The sequence below is a fragment of the Episyrphus balteatus genome, chromosome 3 (assembly GCF_945859705.1).
Source record: "Episyrphus balteatus chromosome 3, idEpiBalt1.1, whole genome shotgun sequence".
NCBI lineage: Eukaryota > Metazoa > Arthropoda > Insecta > Diptera > Syrphidae > Episyrphus > Episyrphus balteatus.
This window is the reverse complement of record NC_079136.1, coordinates 85,204,565-85,222,292: the sequence shown is the minus strand read 5'-3', so window position 1 is coordinate 85,222,292 and position 17,728 is coordinate 85,204,565. Positions and strand designations below refer to the sequence as shown.

General features: G+C 32.2%; 1 long non-coding RNA gene across 1 annotated transcript in view; it reads left to right on the top strand.

Annotated features, from left to right (window-relative positions):
* The window catches only part of LOC129913799 (uncharacterized), a 97,051-nt gene extending 79,648 nt beyond the window's left edge, over positions 1-17,403 (top strand). The window contains exons 3-4 of the long non-coding RNA XR_008772093.1: positions 15,851-16,260; positions 16,318-17,403. This is a non-coding gene — a long non-coding RNA (uncharacterized LOC129913799). The remainder of the gene's footprint in view (positions 1-15,850; positions 16,261-16,317) is intronic.
* The last annotated feature ends 325 nt before the right edge of the window (positions 17,404-17,728 follow it).

Sequence of the window (17,728 nt, the reverse complement as noted above, 5' to 3'; positions counted from 1 at the left end):
AAGTGTACAACATACAACTCAATAACCCCCCTTTAAGAACTATAATCACGCGTATCTGTGCTTATGGTCTAATTAGCCAATTTAGTAGTTTGCCACAATACGTGGACTGTGACTTAATTAAACATCTTATAAGTCTCTTACGCAATTGTTTAATAAATTATATCCTACCAAAATAGTTGATATTTTTCTTGCAAGTGGCAATCGTTATCAATTGAATAAAGGATTAAAATGAAAATGCTAATTTTGAGAGCGTGCCAAGTTTAAAGGTAGATGTGAGTATATAAGTAGGTAAGTTTGCGAACAACGATGTTTTATAAAACTTTTGTTGTTAAACATCTTTTCCATTTAGAATATAACAATTGTACAGGAGGTTTATGTTATTTGTTACCAGAGTACTTGTATAAAAAATATTTTTGATATTCCTTCTGTGATGCAATTTCTTACAAGAAACGCAGACTACAATCACTTTACTGATTCATGCCTTTGTTTCGAGAGGATTTTTTCAGAAGAAATAATAAAAATGAAACAATATCCATGTTGTCTATAAAACTTTCAGTGGAAACTTTCTAGACAAATCCAAAATGTATAAGGATGCGAAATTCGTTTCTAGAGAAAACTTTTATATATAAAAATGCAATATAATTTAATTGCCATTGTTTCAAGGGTTTTGGTATGAGTAAAGCATGATTTTTCTTAAATTGAAATAATTATTTTGGGATATTAATTTTTGAATTAGATATAGAAATATGTACTTTTATTATGAGAACGGGTCAAAAATCCGACTGGTTTTCAAAATTCTGATTTTTTACACGAAAATCCAAATCCTGTCGTTCAAAATTCTACTTTCTAAAATGTTGCTATTTAAAATTTTGCTTTTCAAAACTCTGCAAAAAAAAGAAGATTCTGCTGATTCTGGTTTGTTCATAGGTAGTGCGCTTAGTTAAAAAAATTATAAAATAAAATGCAAGTCAACTTGAGTTTGAGTACCTACTTTCCAAACTATTTGATGTTTATCTGTCGGAAATTTTTTTTTTTTTCAAAATCCATAGACTGCCTTTCTTACAACTCATATCCATATACCGTTGTAAACTAAATATAATCTTTGATTTGTGTTCATGTTTTTTTAATATTTAAGTTTTTTTTGATAAAAATTAACAAATTGTTAATAATTATTTTTCGAAAATATTTAACATCAAAAACCTTTTCTCAATATTTTTTTAAATTTATCAAAAAAAAAATAAAATATAAGTAAGTATCTAATCAAACAAGCAGAAAATTTTGCGGGAAGATGATTTTACAAAATTCTGCAAAATTTTTTTAAAAAAAGTATGGAAAATGTTGAAAAGCTCGCGCTTTTTTTTAACTTTTTCAGTTTACTAAAACAGAATTGTAAAAAGCAGAATTTTGAACAAAGAGTTTTGACTTCGGCATATTTTTGACCTAAAGTCTATGTAAAGTCTGATTTTTGCTTTCATTAATGATCGAAATTTCTACAACAAGAGCAGACCAATATGGTCGTCAGGACCACAGTATATGGAAATTTGAGTTTTATTAAAATTTGAGTTTTTAAAAACATTCAACTTCAGGTTTAGTTTTGAAAAAAAAAAAAAAAAAAAAAGTTTAGTTGGAGTAACTAAAGCTCAAATATTGGCAATATTGGGGAACCCAGTACACCTCCAACTTTTATGATTTTTTTAGGAGTGATTTTGCGAGGAATAAAAATCCGTTTTGTCATTTCTCAGAAAATCAAAAAAAAAAAACTTAAAATCGAATTTCAATTTTTCATACGATTTTCAGTTTTCACCGTTTTTCAAACTCCGATTTGTGGGATCTGTTTTCATTTAACTTGAACTCAAATTAAATAAAACTTTGTAATGCGGAGAACCTTACCTATACTTAGTTTGAAAAAAGTGAAATGTAAATGAGTAATGTTATAAGAAAAATTAAGAAACTTCTCAAATAGTCATTTCTAATCAGCATGCTAAATACTCGTAACTGGTCATTTATTACACTAGTTTACAGCCAAGATGTGACACTAAATCCCATTTTTGTTTTCTTTTTTTTACGTACTTTGACCTCAGGACCTCGCTTTAAAAAAAATTACGATGGATACGTTTTCGAGATATGATTTTTCAAAGTTTTTTGTCATTGTTTTTACTGTCATACTTAGTATTCGGGCTATATCTTGAGTAATAACCGATCAATATGAACAACAGACCTGGCACTTGAAAGCTGAACAATTAAGCAAGAAACACTTAACTTTTTTGGGTAACTCCTAATGTTTAAGTGCAATGTATCAAAACATTTTAAAAAAATCGATTTTTTAAAGAAAATTTTTACAAAAAAGATTTCTTACTGGAAAGAAAAAATCAAATTCTTTCGAATCCTCATAATTTAAAATTTTGTATGTGTAGTCTCTGGCATGGATAACAAGACACATTTTTCCTCAAAATCTATGGATAAGTTATAAAGATATGACCAGTTTTGTAACCATCAAAATGTTCGACTCTTTTTGTTACTTTTTGAGTTATTGTCTATAACTTGATAAGCAAGCTGAATTCGAAAATTTTTATTAAGTAATTTTTTGTAGATAATTGAATTTCCTATCTATATGTATCCTTTTGAAAAAAAATTTAAAATTAAAATATTGTAAGAAACTAAGTAAAAACTATTCAAAAAAGAGAAAAAATTTCAATTTTGTATGGTTCTTACTAAATACTCTAGTTTTATACTTTGAGAATTTATGGATATTGAACATGTAAAGGAGAAAAGAAGATCCTTTATATCATAATGGTCTCAAAAACTTAATACATCTAAAATTGGATAAAATATGGACTTTAAGAATTTTCTGTGTTTTGTACTTTTTGAACCATTTTTCTTTAACACATTTTACAAGGAGTTTTGTATTATTTTATCTTTATAACATTACAATTTACACCTCGATTTTCTAAAAAAAAAAAACCATATTATATGATATCGTTTATCCTTAATCCTGAAACTATTTTCTAATTTTCTAATATGTTTCAAATGAAAATAGATTTACTATTTGTTTTAATGTGTTTAATATTTTAGTTTTGAAAATACTTCTTGTATTAAGTGGTTTCATGGTTTAAATTAATGATAAAGAAATTATTTTAAATAACAAATTCATACAATAAAACCATTTGTTAAAACATGTGTTAAAGAAAAATGGTTCAAAAAGACCAAAAACAGTAGCTTTTAAAGGCCACATAGAAAGTATCTTCTTTTCTCCTTACATTTGTTCAATCATCATCATCATATAATAAAACGGCGAACATGGTTTTTGTGGTACAAAATACCGGGCCCACAAAAACCGAATGGGCATAAATTATACACTGAACGATAGAGAATGGCCTCTATAAGTGCAGAATCTATTTATTTTGGTTCTATAGATAAGGCTTTACAGATGCAATTGTTGTATCTATAAAGCATTATAGAAGCAAAATTGTTAGTAGGATACTAAGGTCCAATCTTTTGTAAACACTTTTGATACAAATGAAATCTATCTTCGTCCTTTTCTCTCTTGAAAGAATACAAGCATTTGACAGTTCCTTTACCATTTTACCAAGTTTTCACTTTTAAGCCCTAACTACATTGGCTCAAAAAGTGAAAAAGTACAAACATTTTCAAACGCATTTTTATATGGTTTTTCGGGGTAGAAAATTTAAAAAAATTATGCAGAAAGCTTATTTTTTCGCCTAGAAAACAATTTGTTAACTCTTTTTTTACAAAAAAATGGCGCTAGCGAGAAAAAAAATATTTTCACTTTTCTCGACAAACAATTTTGGTTCTATAAAGCTTTATAGATGCAATTGTTGCTTCTGTAAAGCATTATAGAAGCAAAATTGTTAGTAGGGTTGTACTTTTTCAAAAAGTGGTGAATGTAGTTAAGCCTTTAGACGTTTATATTTTTGCATAAAAGGCACTAATATTTTATCGCACACCAAATGCCGCATGACAAAGCGTTTTTCTTATAAGGTTCAGGGAAAACTAACAAAAACGTCTTTTTTGTTTCTTATCTACAATAACAATAAAAATAAGGGAAATTTACAGTTTTAATTTTTTTTTTATTTCTTTCTAGCGCTTTTTGTTTATTAAAGCAAATATTAAGCTTTCTGCATCATTATTTTTGATTTTAAGGTAAGAAAAACTGTCAAAAAATGAGTTTGAAAATTTTCACTTTTTTTCTCGCTAGAGTAATTTTAAAAATGAGTTAACAAATTGTTTTTTATACAATAAAATAAGTTTTTTATACAAAAAAATAAGCGAAAAAAGCCATTTTTTGCAAAAAGTCAAAAAGTGATAGAAATTTCAAACTCATTTTGTAACAGTTTTTACGACCACAAAATTAAAAATTATGATGCAAAAAGCTTATTTTTTGGTTTCAAATAAAATGTTTGTAGTTTTTTCCAAAAACAAATAGCGCTAGAAAAAAATAAAAAAATTAATTTTGTAAATTTCCAACTTTTTCAATTTTTAGGTCATTGTAGGTGTGGCTTTAACATAAAAAAAAAACGTTATCGTGCGATGCAGTTGGTGTGGTAAAGCCTTAAGAATTGATTTGTTTGATTAAAAAATGTCGATTCTCACTTTCAAAGTGATGTTTTGCTTAAAACTTCACTGCCACACAGTACCACGGATTACCTTTTTACTACTGTATACTGTGAAGATCAACACCTGAACGCACCTTTAATAAATGTGAACCTATCTTTAATCTCTTATTAATATCTGAACGCATTCATTAAAATTTTCACAAATATCATTCCAACTTGAAGTGCGATAAATAACGCCCTCTCCTTTCCGGAAATTTAAACTCCGGCAAGCTAAGCTAAGACGAGAACCTACAAAGACATACAATGGTGTGAATGACAAATTTGAGTGAAGTTGGTGGAGGTTGAATGATTGAATGATGGAGTTTGAACGAATGGAACATGAAACAGGTTGAACTGAATCGCAAAATGCAAGGTGCAAACACAATGCATTAAGGCGATTACACTTTGCATTTCCTTTTTCGATACTTTTTTTTACGTAGTTGAGCGTAGTTAAAACGTAGTTAAACGTGTAGTTAATAGCAAGAACACAACAACAAATACTATACAAAATAATGAAACTATTTTGGTATAATTGTGTTTAAAACTGTGCAAATAAAAAAAAAATAAAGAAATTGGCACCCGAATTTCGAGGGCGGGGTCGGCTAGTATCTATAAATGCTCAAAGGCATACAAACTAGACTATTTAGTTAAACCAACAAAAATGTCAGTTTTGTCTCTTTTTTTGCATAGTTTTTACTAGGTTTCTTACAATATTTTAATTTTAAATTTTTTGAAAAGGATACATACCGATAGGACATTCAATTATCTACTAAAAATAAGTTAATAAAAATTTTAGAATTCAGCTTGCTCTTTAAGTTATAGACAAAAACTCAAAAAGTAACAAAAAAAAAGTCGAAAATTTTGTGTTTTTTTTTTGTATATGATTGTTAATTAAAAAAAAAAAAAAACAGTTTTGAAGGACTTTGAATCTAAAACCTTTTCGTTTCTTGTATTACAATGGTACCTAGGTTAAGACTAGAATCGATTACTAATCATTGAACGTAGTCGGACAGTTACCCCATTCCCCCAAGTTGAATCAGATTGACTAAATAAGTTTAAAAGAACTCAGACAATAAATTGCAAACATCTAAAACTCGTTATTTCTTGTGTAATCGCATATTTGCATGTTTTTCTATTTTTACAAAACATTGTAAAATATGTTCTTGAAGACAAATTCAATGATTTCCAATTTAAAGGTTATGTACATATTTCTTTCCCATAAAAATTGACTCAATTTAAACCAAAAAAAAAACCATAAGTAGAAAGTAGGTATTTCATCTTTCTATCACGTTTTTTCACTCTTTTATTCCATAAACCGTAACTGATGCCCAAAAAAATGTACAAGTCAACTTTCACTCTCCAGACACCTGTCACACTTTTGACAGCATTAATAAATTGTATCTCAAGTGAAATGGATCCAATTCACTTCAAATAAATTTACCAATTTCCATTCATTTGCTTATGGAGCTATGCGAAGAGGCTGCTTGGATGCTGTTGTTCTGCTGCCTTGCCTATAATAGTATCTACAACTGCCTGCGTGGCCATGAGCGATAAGTGTTTTAGAAATTTCTCACCGCATCTCTGTCTGCTTATACTCGTGTACCTGTTGAAGCTCTATTATAGAAGAGTAAAGTGAGTAAATCATACAAAAAGTTACCTTTTTCACGATTAATGTAGGAAATATATCTATGCTGCTATTGTATTCGTAGGCAACGTTCGTTCGGGTTCAAAGGACCTCTGCTCTAGCCCCCAAAACATATTACTGTAAGAAGGCAAATTTAAACGTCGGCGTCGTCGTCGGTCGTCCTCGCTATGAAGTATAATTTAGTGCTTTATTTCAGGTGAATACGAAACGGATACAGAGTACGAGCACGAAGACGTGGCACATACGCAGTGCCCTGCTTTTGTTCCTCGCCATACACAATATGCCAATCGGAGAGGGTATTCATTGTAGACTATGCGGATGCGGAAGTGCGGAACTACTACAAATTTGCTTTTGACTTTGGCTTTGGTTTCTATAAAAGGCAAAGCTTGCTTATTGCACAGATAATGGAACAAGCATGACAGGCAAGTTAATTAATTACATTTTGGCTACTCGACTTGGACTCTTCTATGTGTGGTGCTGGTTAGCTGGCTGTTCCATTATATGCTGTCCAATAGACGTTTTGTGTGGAGTGCTTTCGGGGGTCTTGTTAAGTACAAACAGTCACGTATATCTCTTGAACAGCACATAACTTGTTCACAAATAGGCTTAAGGTGTCCATTTCCAAAATATGCGTAGAGATAAAAACGTATGAACACGTTTTTTTTTTTTTTTTTGCTTCAAAGTTCTCTGGTTGCCTCTGTCTGACAGGCGTGTTAAAAATATGCAAAGGATGATAATTCGAAAGGATATCAGTTTTGCTTTCCGCATCGTTTTCTTTTCAAAGTGGATATATGCCAAAAATACTTCAGACAGGGGATCGGGACATTAAAAATCCATATCGATATCATAATCGACTGTTTGTGTTATGAATAAAAATGAGCTCTCTCTAGAATACAAAAAGGTGTAAGGTGTAGGTAAGGAAGTTTCAATACAGTGATGTTTCCCCAAAGTTGCAGCTGAATAGAGTTTTCCAGATCACTTCCTTTTCCGTAGTAGCAAAAAAAGGTAAACCAAAAGATATGAAGATTCAAAAGAGAAGAAAAAATATGAACAGACATTCGGAAAGCGAGTCAATTAGGGTGCGGATATGAAAAAAAAGGATTTATAGTAGTTTCCTAAAGGGATTTGAAAGGTAATAATTCTCGTCTTCCTGATTCAAAAAGATACTATTTTGGATATTAAGTGGTACTCCAGCCTCAATCAAAAAGTGTTTTTTTTTTTTCAAAATAAGTTTATTTTTCTTGACTGACATTTTGTGAAAGGTTGTTGTTTTTAACAAGTTGAAAGAAATATTGATTTATGATTTGCCAATTTTCCAATTATACAATGAAGAGCTTTTCAATACTTATGTGTTTTAACGGTTCCTGCATTTAAAAGAAAAGTATAGTTGAATACAATAACTGCAACGAAGGAATCGGACTTTCGAAAAAAAAAACCAAGGCTTGCCTGAAAAAATACATTTTCAAAAATGTCCTCCAAATCCATCGAGTGGGACATCAAAAAAAAGGTCTCTCCAAGCTCAATTCATAGCTGAAAACCAAAAGTTTCTTGAAGATCTGGTTGCTGAATTATTTCCAATCGAAATTTTTTTTTCACTCGGAAGTCGATATTTTCGATTCAAAGTCTCGCAACAAGTTTTGATTAACAGATACGTTTTCATAATGGACTGGCCTGTCTATTTATGTAAACAAAATCACAACAAAAACATTACTGTTAAAAAAAGAGCCAAGTTCTCTTATATTGAAATTATGCTGGCACAAAAAGTACTGAGATGTAAAAGTGTACCAAGTTCTAAAGTTTGGGTTCAAATTCGTATCAATAAAATTTTGATTGTTCTCTTGACAATTTTTCTTAATTATCGATTTTTAAAGTTATTTCAAAAATTGCCAAGTTAACAATCAAAATTTTATTGATACGAATTTGAACCCAAACTTTAGAACTTGGTACACTTTTACATCTCAGTACTTTTTGTGCCAGCATAATTTCAATATAAGAGAACTTGTCTCTTTTTTTAACAGTAATGTTTTTGTTGTGATTTCACTACTTTTTGCAAGGTATGGCTGTAGAATATAAAATCTCTATATTTGATGAAAATTCAGTGAAAATGGGTGGTTGCCACGCCCCCTGCCTGAAATTCTCAAACTTTAAATTTTTTCCTTTGTGTAAACTACCAGCTCCACCATTCTACCAAATTTCAAGATTCTACGACAATCAGAAGTGCTCTATAATATTTGATGAAAATTCAGCGGGAATGCCGGTTGCCACGCCCCCTGGCTGAAATTCTCAAATTTAAAATTTTTTCCTTTGTATAAACTACCAGCTCTACCATTCTACCAAATTTCAAGATTCTACGACAATCAGAAGTGCTCTATAATAATTTATGAAAACTCAGCGGAAATGGGCGGTTGCCACGCCCCCTGGCTGAAATTCTCAAGTTTTAAATTTTTTCCTTTGTATGAACTACCAGCTGTACTATTCTACCAAATTTCAAGATTCTACGACAATCAGAAGTGCTCTATAATAATTTATGAAAATTCAGCGGAAATGGGCGGTTGCCACGCCCCCTGGCTGAAATTCTCAAGTTTTAAATTTTTTCCTTTGTATGAACTACTAGCTCTACTATTCTACCAAATTTCAAGATTCTACGACATTCAGAAGTGCTCTATAATAATTTATGAAAATTCAGCGGAAATGGGCGGTTGCCACGCCCCCTGGATAAAATTCTCAAGTTTTAAATTTTTTCCTCTGTATTAACTACCAGCTCTACTATTCTACCAAATTTCTACGATTCTACGATAATCAGAAGTGCTCTATAATTACGGTGACCATATTTCTAGGAGCAAAACCCGGGACGGTTAAAAATTCGTTGAAAATCTCGATTTTTCAAAAAAAAATTAATTTTTTTTAAATTACTTCATAATTTTTCCCTTTTTGAGGTCTAGATTTCTGTAACGATATTTATGGAAAATTTTCTTTGAAATCATTGAAACGTTTACAAGGAAGTCAGAAATGAAGAAAACGGTTTTATAACAGGTTCTGTTAATAACTCCTAAAAAATATTTTTAATGATTTTATTCGGAAAATAAGAAAAACTTTTATTTTCCAACCACTGTTTTCTTGTTTTCTTTACAAAGTAATTAAAATTTTGAATAAAAAATCAGGGAATTTGCAAATACGGGACAATCACGGGACAAATTTCAAAGTACGGGACACTTATACGTCCCGGGTTTCATAAATAAAAACCCGGGACAAGCTAAAGAAATACGGGACAGTCCCGGGTAAACCGGGACGGATGGTCACCGTATCTATAATATATGATGAAAATTCAGCGGAAATGGGCGGATGCCACGCCCCCTGAATTGAAAATCTCAAATTTTCGATTTTTTCCTTTGTATACACCACAAGTCCTATCACCGTGTAAAATTTCAAGTTTCTACGATATCGGGAAGTTCTCCATAATTTTGATGATCTGTCAGTGAGTCAGTGAGTCAGTTACGGTTTTTGCGATTTTTGAAGCCCTATATCTCAGAAACTACTCATCGTAGGAGGCTGAAATTTTGTGAGGGGTTTGGTTTTTACGAGCTCAACAAATGTAGTGAGTTTGAAATTTCTAGCATCTTTGGTGTGGAAGTTAGAGGGGGGTCGAAAATGGCCTGAGTTGTTTCCTGTAAATAAGGGTGTAGTGCCAAAGTTGCTAGAGAACTTGGCTGGGCACTACCGTGCCCCTTGATACAAATTTATTTTTTTCGGATTTTTGAGAAAAAATCCTGGTTAACCCCTTGCCTAAAAAAATACATTTTCAAAAATGTCCCCCAAATCCATCGAGTGGGACATCAAAAGAAAGGTCTCTTCAAGCTCTATTCATAGCTGAAAACCAAAAGTTTCTTGAAGATCTGGTTGCTGAATTATTTCCAGTCGAAATTTTTTTTTTCATTCGGAAGTCGATATTTTCGGATCAAAGCTTCGAAACAAGTTCTGATTAACAGATACGAGTTCGCAATAAACTGGCCTGTTCATTTATGTACCTAAACAAAATACAAATTTATTTTTTTTCGGACTTTCGAGAAAAAATCAAGGTTAACCCCTTGCCTAAAAAAAAATAAATTTTCAAAAATTTCCTGCAAATCCTTCAAGTGAGACATCAAAAGAAAGGTCTTTTCAAGCTCTATTCATAGCTGAAAACCAAAAGTTTCTTGAAAGTCTGGTTGCTGAATTATTTAAAATCGAAATATTTTTTTTTTGTCATTCGGATGTCGATATTTTCTGATCAAAGTCTCGAAACAAGTTTTGATCAACAGAATGATACGAGTTCGCAATAAACTGACCTAACTATTTATGTAAAAAAAGACAACTTTATTTCGGATTTTCGAAAAAATATCTCTTGCCGAAAGAAATGTGTATATTGTAAATTTCCACTAAACCAATGGACAGGTCTGTTTAATCTCTAGGTGTTCATAAATAAAGCTTAAATTCAATAAAATTTTTAATTTTAATTTCGTTGAAAAACGATTTGAATATTTTTTTTTTTTTTTTGTAATTTTTTTTCATATACATTTATGTAACTGCATTCAGCAAATTTGTTTTAAAAATTTAAGCATCAAGTTCGCGGAACCTTTTCTTTCGTGTTATGAATTCATTTACTCATGTAAATTTATTGTTATCTCATATAAGCTTCCATGCTTTAACAATATATTTGAACAATTAAGTGCAATGTTCAACTGGCTAATATTTTACATTCGACAGTGGATTTTTGTTTAATTTCATTTAAGTATCGATTTTTCAAATAAAACATATTTACAAATCTCCCCCTTCTGTAAGGTTTTATTATATGATGTATGAATGTGCTACTGAAATTCTATAAAGAAAAATATATCTCCAATATCAGAATTATTTCAGAACAACAACGATTAAAATAAAATAATTTCAGTTTAACTCTTTTTTATTAGAGGGTGACCAAGTTTTGTAATGTTGATATAAGAACATTTAAAAAAAAAATATGAATACGTTTTTTATTTAATACGTTTTTTTTTTTAATTTAAAAGTACTGAACCATATTTTCAAATATCTATATTTATTTCATGTCCTGTCCTCAAGGCTAAAGGCTCCCCTGAAATGATTTCTCATTGTAAGCCAGATTTTAACTTATTTACACAACAGGTTTCATTTGTATAGTCGGATAAAAAAAATATCCCACATTGACAAATCCCTATAAAATGGATTAAGGTAACACCCTCATTCTTTAACATTTCTTGCAGTTCAAAAACAGTCCTTCTATTCAAATTTAAAGTGGCCACCCTGTTGACATGTTAAAAAAAAACAAAACAAAAATTCAAGTTTCAGCGATTGTTACACAGCTGGACAAAGCCCGGTGGCGCGGCGGGTAGCTTTCTGGTATCAAAATTTATTGAACGCCACACCAGAGTCGAAGGATATCTGGTACGGGGAGTAGGTGCCACTGCCTGGGTGAGAGAGGAAGTAAAAGTAAAGTGATAGCGATGAATGGTTGTACAGGATTTTTTTTTTATTTCCACAATTGAAAATATGTTTGGAACATTTTTCAATAAAAGTCCCGGCGGGCAGCCAATGTATCCCCTTTTTTTTTAGGGTTTTCTTTTTTTTCGTTGCTACTGCTGCTGTGATAAAGAACGAAGTCGAGGAGTATTGGAAAATTTTATTTGCCTTGTATTACATGGGAATGTTGACAATTGAAAATTATTACTGAAATGTTCGAAGTTGGTGAGGAGTTTGGGTTGGGGGCAGGATGCAGAAGGAAAGGCGAGGTCAAATGAATTGTAGACACACTATCAAAACATGTGTACGTTGTCGATGACCACAAGTAAACAAAAATTACCCAGTCGTGCTGGTGACACCAGTATGAGAGTATATTTATATATGTAACGCAGTGTATCTGAGGAATGTAACGCCAATTAATGTTACAAAAACAACAAAGTTAATTTTCATGTATGTAGGTGTTTCATAACAGAGGCGACTTTGTGTAGAGGAATAGCAGATAAAGGGTAAAAGTTGCATTCATACCACGTAGTAAAATGTTTGTTTCAATTACAACGAACAACTGGCGAATTGTGATGGGACTGAAAGACTGAAAAAGTCAATACTAGTCGAGGTACTTGGAGGGAGTGGATCTATTTTTTCACAAAATATTTGGTTTGACACTTTAAATCTGCAGTAGGTATCGTGTATCCAGTCCAAGGGAATGTTGGACTTACCAATGATCTACTCAAAATTTTGCTTCATTGAATTTTATACACAAGCACTTTTATTTTTTATTTTAACTTGTGAACTTGCGATATAGTTGTCCAGGAAGGAAAGGAAATCTAGTACCGATAGAAAAATGTTATAATTTATATTTGACTAGATGCTTTCATCATTGAAAAATACTCAGAAATAACAACATAATTCCATTGTTGCGAAATAAAATTCAAGTTACAAAATCTAACTTTTCAATTCTCTCAAATTGGCTCCCGGAAATTACGCCATAGGAAATTACACCAGATTTTTTTTTGGAAAAAAAGCCAAAAAGTTTTTCATACAAAATCTGGCTTTTTTTCCTAGGCAAAAAGTGCAAAATTTTTCTGGGAATATTTCCAGAATTTCTGGCATTTTATCCAAAAAAATGTCTGGTGCTTTTTCCATTTCATAAAATGGAAAAAAAGCCAGACAAACAAAATTGGAAAAAAAGCCAGAAACCATCGGGCGTTTTTTCCTTTTTTGTTTTTGAAAAAGAGCCAGAAAAAAATACTAAAATAATTAAATTTAGTTTTTGTAACATCGATAATTAATTTTCATATGCTTGATTATTTTAAGTACTATCATACTTTAAAGTTACAGTTTTTGTTAATTTTTGTATGGTTGGTTTAAAAAAAAGACAAAATTATACAAAACATTTGTTTGTACTGCATTTTGGGGGGAGCGCGTCGTAGAGCGCGATTGCACCACGGCGGGGTGTTGCACCGCGCCGCGAGTCCGGCTGCCATCGGCGGCGCGCCGCGCGGCGGGTTCGCGTTGCGCGCACGCGTGGCGCGGTGGTGCCCCCCCCCCCGTCCACCGCACGGCGCGCCGCCGATGGCAGCCGGACTCGCGGTGCGGTGCAACACCCCGCCGCGGCGCAATCGCGCTCAGATTACAGCTAGTTTTATTTTTACTTATTTTTTCAGTTTTTTGTTAGAATTAAAAAAAAAAACTTTTCTGGCCTTTAGTCCAAAATGAAAATGGAAAATAAAACAGAATTTATTAATTTTCAGACTCTTTTTCCAAAACGAAATGTGGAAATTAAGCCAGAATTTCCATTTCATTTTCCGACTCTTTTTCCATAACTGCCTGGCACAATTTCCAATATTTCTGCCTTTTTTTTCCAAACTATTTTCTGGTGTTTTTTTTTCCAATTTTGACCAAAAGAAATATTCTGGCTTTTTTTTCAAAAAAAAAATCTGGCGTAATTTCCTATGGCGGAATTTCCGCGAGCCCTCAAATTTCACTTAGAATATTTGAAAAAAATCTTTTGATTCATTGTAATCATCACAACTTATACCACTTTCACAGGTATTTCAGGGTGTTTCAGTATTTAGTCCAAAACTTTCCTTTTCTCTCAAAAAATACATTTTCACATGAAAAATTGAAATAAAATTTGTTGATTCTTTATTTGTATGGCAAATAAAGCCGCAGTGACAAATATTCTGACGTGATTTCCGGGCGCCAAATTTAGCTTACGGGTTTTATGGTACGAGTAATTAGTAGTAGATGCAACGAAAGTTAGATACAAGCAGTTTTCAACAAATTTATTCATTTTTTGCTTTAAAGGTTCAATTAGGTATGTCTTCCAATTCCCTAAAGAGTATCTTTAACATGTCACTTTACCTAACTGTCAGTACCGGTTATAAAGACAGGTCTAAAGGGGAGGGGAGGGCCGCCGAACCCGTTCCTATATTAAATCTTTCTCTCAATCACTCAAAAAAAGCTCAATTTTGGAATGATTTATTAAGACTGAAACAAATGTGTCCTTAACTTTAATCCTATTCGATTTAATCTGTTCCAAGAAAGGCCCCAATTCATTTCCTTCAGAAGAATTTAAATAATTAGTTTTCATATATATTTTTGAGTATCTATATATCGCACCCTCAGTGCAAAAGAGCGAGAACTCAAAAAAGTTCATTTCAAGAAAACGCTTCTGCAAAATACTGACTCTTAACTTTCTCTTATAACTTTCCATGCGACAGCAATTTCCATAATGTCAAAGAACTATTACAAGAACAATTATGTTTATTTTGTATTTTTAATAAATTTATTTTTTTTAATTTTTTTTAAATAATAACAAATGCAAAATCTTTTTTCTATTTTCGCTCTTTTGCATGGAAACATTCGGTTATAAAAGGAGAACTATTTTGGTTTATCGCTCTTTAGCACTAAGAAAAAAGAAATATTTTTGTTTTGTATTTGTTTTGCATTGGAACCAAGAATTGTTTGAAGTGGATTATTTTGGAATGTCTCTGTTTTGCATGGATTTTTTTTTTTTTTTTTTCAAAATGAGAAAATCAGTGTGATTTATGGGACTATTTTGGATAATCGCTTTTTTTCATTGAAATTACTGAAGAAAAAAGGTGAGCATTTTGTGTTAGCTCTGTTTTGCACTGGAAATTAGGAAAGAGTTTGACTTTTAATATAGTAGAAATTGGATAAAAACAGTCATAATCTTGCGAATTTTTCGTTCATGTAAACAACAAGCCCTTCAAAATAAAGATAATTTAAAAAGCAACATTTCCTCATCTTTATCTAAAAAATGTCATTTTTTGAATTATCGTTCTTTTGCACTGAGGGTGCGATATATACTACAAGCCCAGTAATTTTAGGCATTTTTTACCCCAATCTGCAGAAAAATTCCTACTGGGCTTGATTTTGGTATAGACCTTCGTTACGGAGTTGTTATGAAGATGTGAAAAATCGACATTGATATCGCGTCCGCGTTAGAAGTTATAGAGGTCAAAAGGTCACGAAAATCAGTTTTTCGCATATATCTCGTGACCTGTTGCTCGGAGGTCAATAGGGGTCTATGGAAAATCTGTTCGTCATAAAATTATCTACAAATATTGCCTTATGCAAATTTTTGCTTTTCTAAAATTGGTACATGGATTATACCGTTATAATTGATTTAATAAGAGTTTTCTATCGGCTGATCAAACTATGTACTTTTATGTAATGAATTTCAGCAAATAGTGAATAAATAAATAAAAAAAACTAAGCTGCCCAAAAACCTTATCTAAATAAAAATTCTTTTTTAACAATTTTGCTCTGTGTGAAATATTAAAACTGTATTTTTCTTGTCATTTCAATTGCGAGCTAATTGAAACATCACTTTGCTAAGAGAGAGAGAGCAAACGGTAATTGCTTCGTCTCGAAAAATTCTCCATCATTTCTAGAAAATCCACTTAAATTCCTACAGGAAAGAAGCCTTTACTTGCCTTCTTTAAGATCTCAGAGTTAATGGTGACTTGTACAACAGCAATAACAACAACAACAAAATAAAACACACAAAATAATATAAAGAAACAAATAATTTATACTCACATTTTTGTTTCAGTACAACGAGTACAAAGAAAAGTACTCAAGCAGAAATAAAGGATATTTTTGCAAAAGAAGTGAAACAATCCTTCTAGAGCCTTGCCAGCAAATAACTACCATCTTTTCTCTTTTAACTCAAACCAAACCATGCCATGGGATTTATTTAATCTTTAATGCCCGGAAATAAACTAAAACCGCATTCTGTACACAAAAGAGAGAGCGGCAACCACCACCAGCAATATAGCAATAGCATACCAGCAGCAGCAGGAAAGGTTTATCTTTTTTCTAGGAATGCAGATGATTAGACGAGGACTAAAGCTATATCGCACCACACACCGACCCGACCGAGCGACCGCCGGTCCCGACCGTCTTTAGCTATGCACGCAATCCTTGCCATAGCAACCGTCATTACAATAAATTAACTGACAGGTTTGTCTTTTCCATTTTCCTTTTTTAGCTATTTTCAGTTTTCTTATTTTATTTCAGTGTTTTCCTTTTAATTAGACACATTAACCCAAATACAATACGGCCAATAATAGTGAGCTAGGGTATGCGGAAGAGGTACCTAGTTCCTGTGTTCTGTGTAGTTGCTAGTTGCCATTTTGCCGGATGAGACTAAATGCTAAACTAGGCTGAACTTAGATAGAAATACAGAGAGAGATGGAAAACTTCTTTGGCATTTGCCCGGATATGGACAGAATGGACAGGGACACATACTCGTACACAAAGACGATACGAGTCGTTCGGTTCTCTGGTCAATCGGAAGAAATTAAAGCAGTTTTGTTGGCTAGGCTGGGCTGATGGGTTAGGGCTGGGCCATGTTTCCAAAATGGCATCAACGCCTTGTGCCTTCTTCTTCCTTCGAATTCGAAACTTTGCAAATACCCATCCATGAGTTCAAGGAGTATATGAGCAATAAATACGGATCAACTATTGTTATGGCCAGAAGAGAACCGTATATGGGGCTGAAGAACATCAGGAAATGTGTATGGGAGTGTGCTGGGAAACCGACTAACCGGCCAACCGTTACCGTTGTTGTTCATTGCAAAAATGTGTGAACGAGGGTAGGATATTATGTGGCATAGTATGTATGAACCGGATGTAGGAGGTATTGGTGTTGGATGGGGGAACATGCGGCAATGGTGTGTATCGTGTATGTACGGTACGTAAGCAATACAGTATAAATAATGCGTGGCAGTTGGGTATACGATTTTACCAATTTTTTATGTTTAAAATTAATTGATTCTTCCTTGTTGCATGGTAATTATGGATGGTTTAACTTATCCGTAGCATAATTGGACACTAAATAATAACAATTGCAATATAAATAACTGATGGTAGGTACGGTAGGTGTTCTTAATTTATAAGCTCTACATATATGAACATGGTTGGAATGTGTATTCCGATTTTTTTTTTAATTGTATAGGTATTGTTTTTGTATTTTTTAATTATGTTTAAGAAAATACTGAAGAAAATTTGGGTTTAAACGGTTCCTAACTGTTTTCTTTTTTAAATTTTCGTTCTTAGGTGACCTTTTTAGTAAAATGAATTATACTAGGGTTTGTGGGCTATAGGTCTTTTCTTGAGTTAGTTTTATTTCAATCAGTCGACGCACATAGGGGTATTTGCCAATTTTACGCGGACAAAATTATTTTTCCGGTTTATCTTCATCAACAAGGTAAAAGCTTGCATTTTGTACTGGAATAAAGTGTTTTAAGTGTTGATTTCAATGAAAACATTTTTCTTCCTAAACCACTTTTTGATCAAAGAAAAAAGTGTCAAGATTGGATCCCAATGGTTTGTTAAATCACTTATAAATGGAGTTCTATTTATGGTATCGCCAAGATAAAGGTCTTAAAATCTAGGAAAAATCATAAGGATTCAGATTCTGTAACTT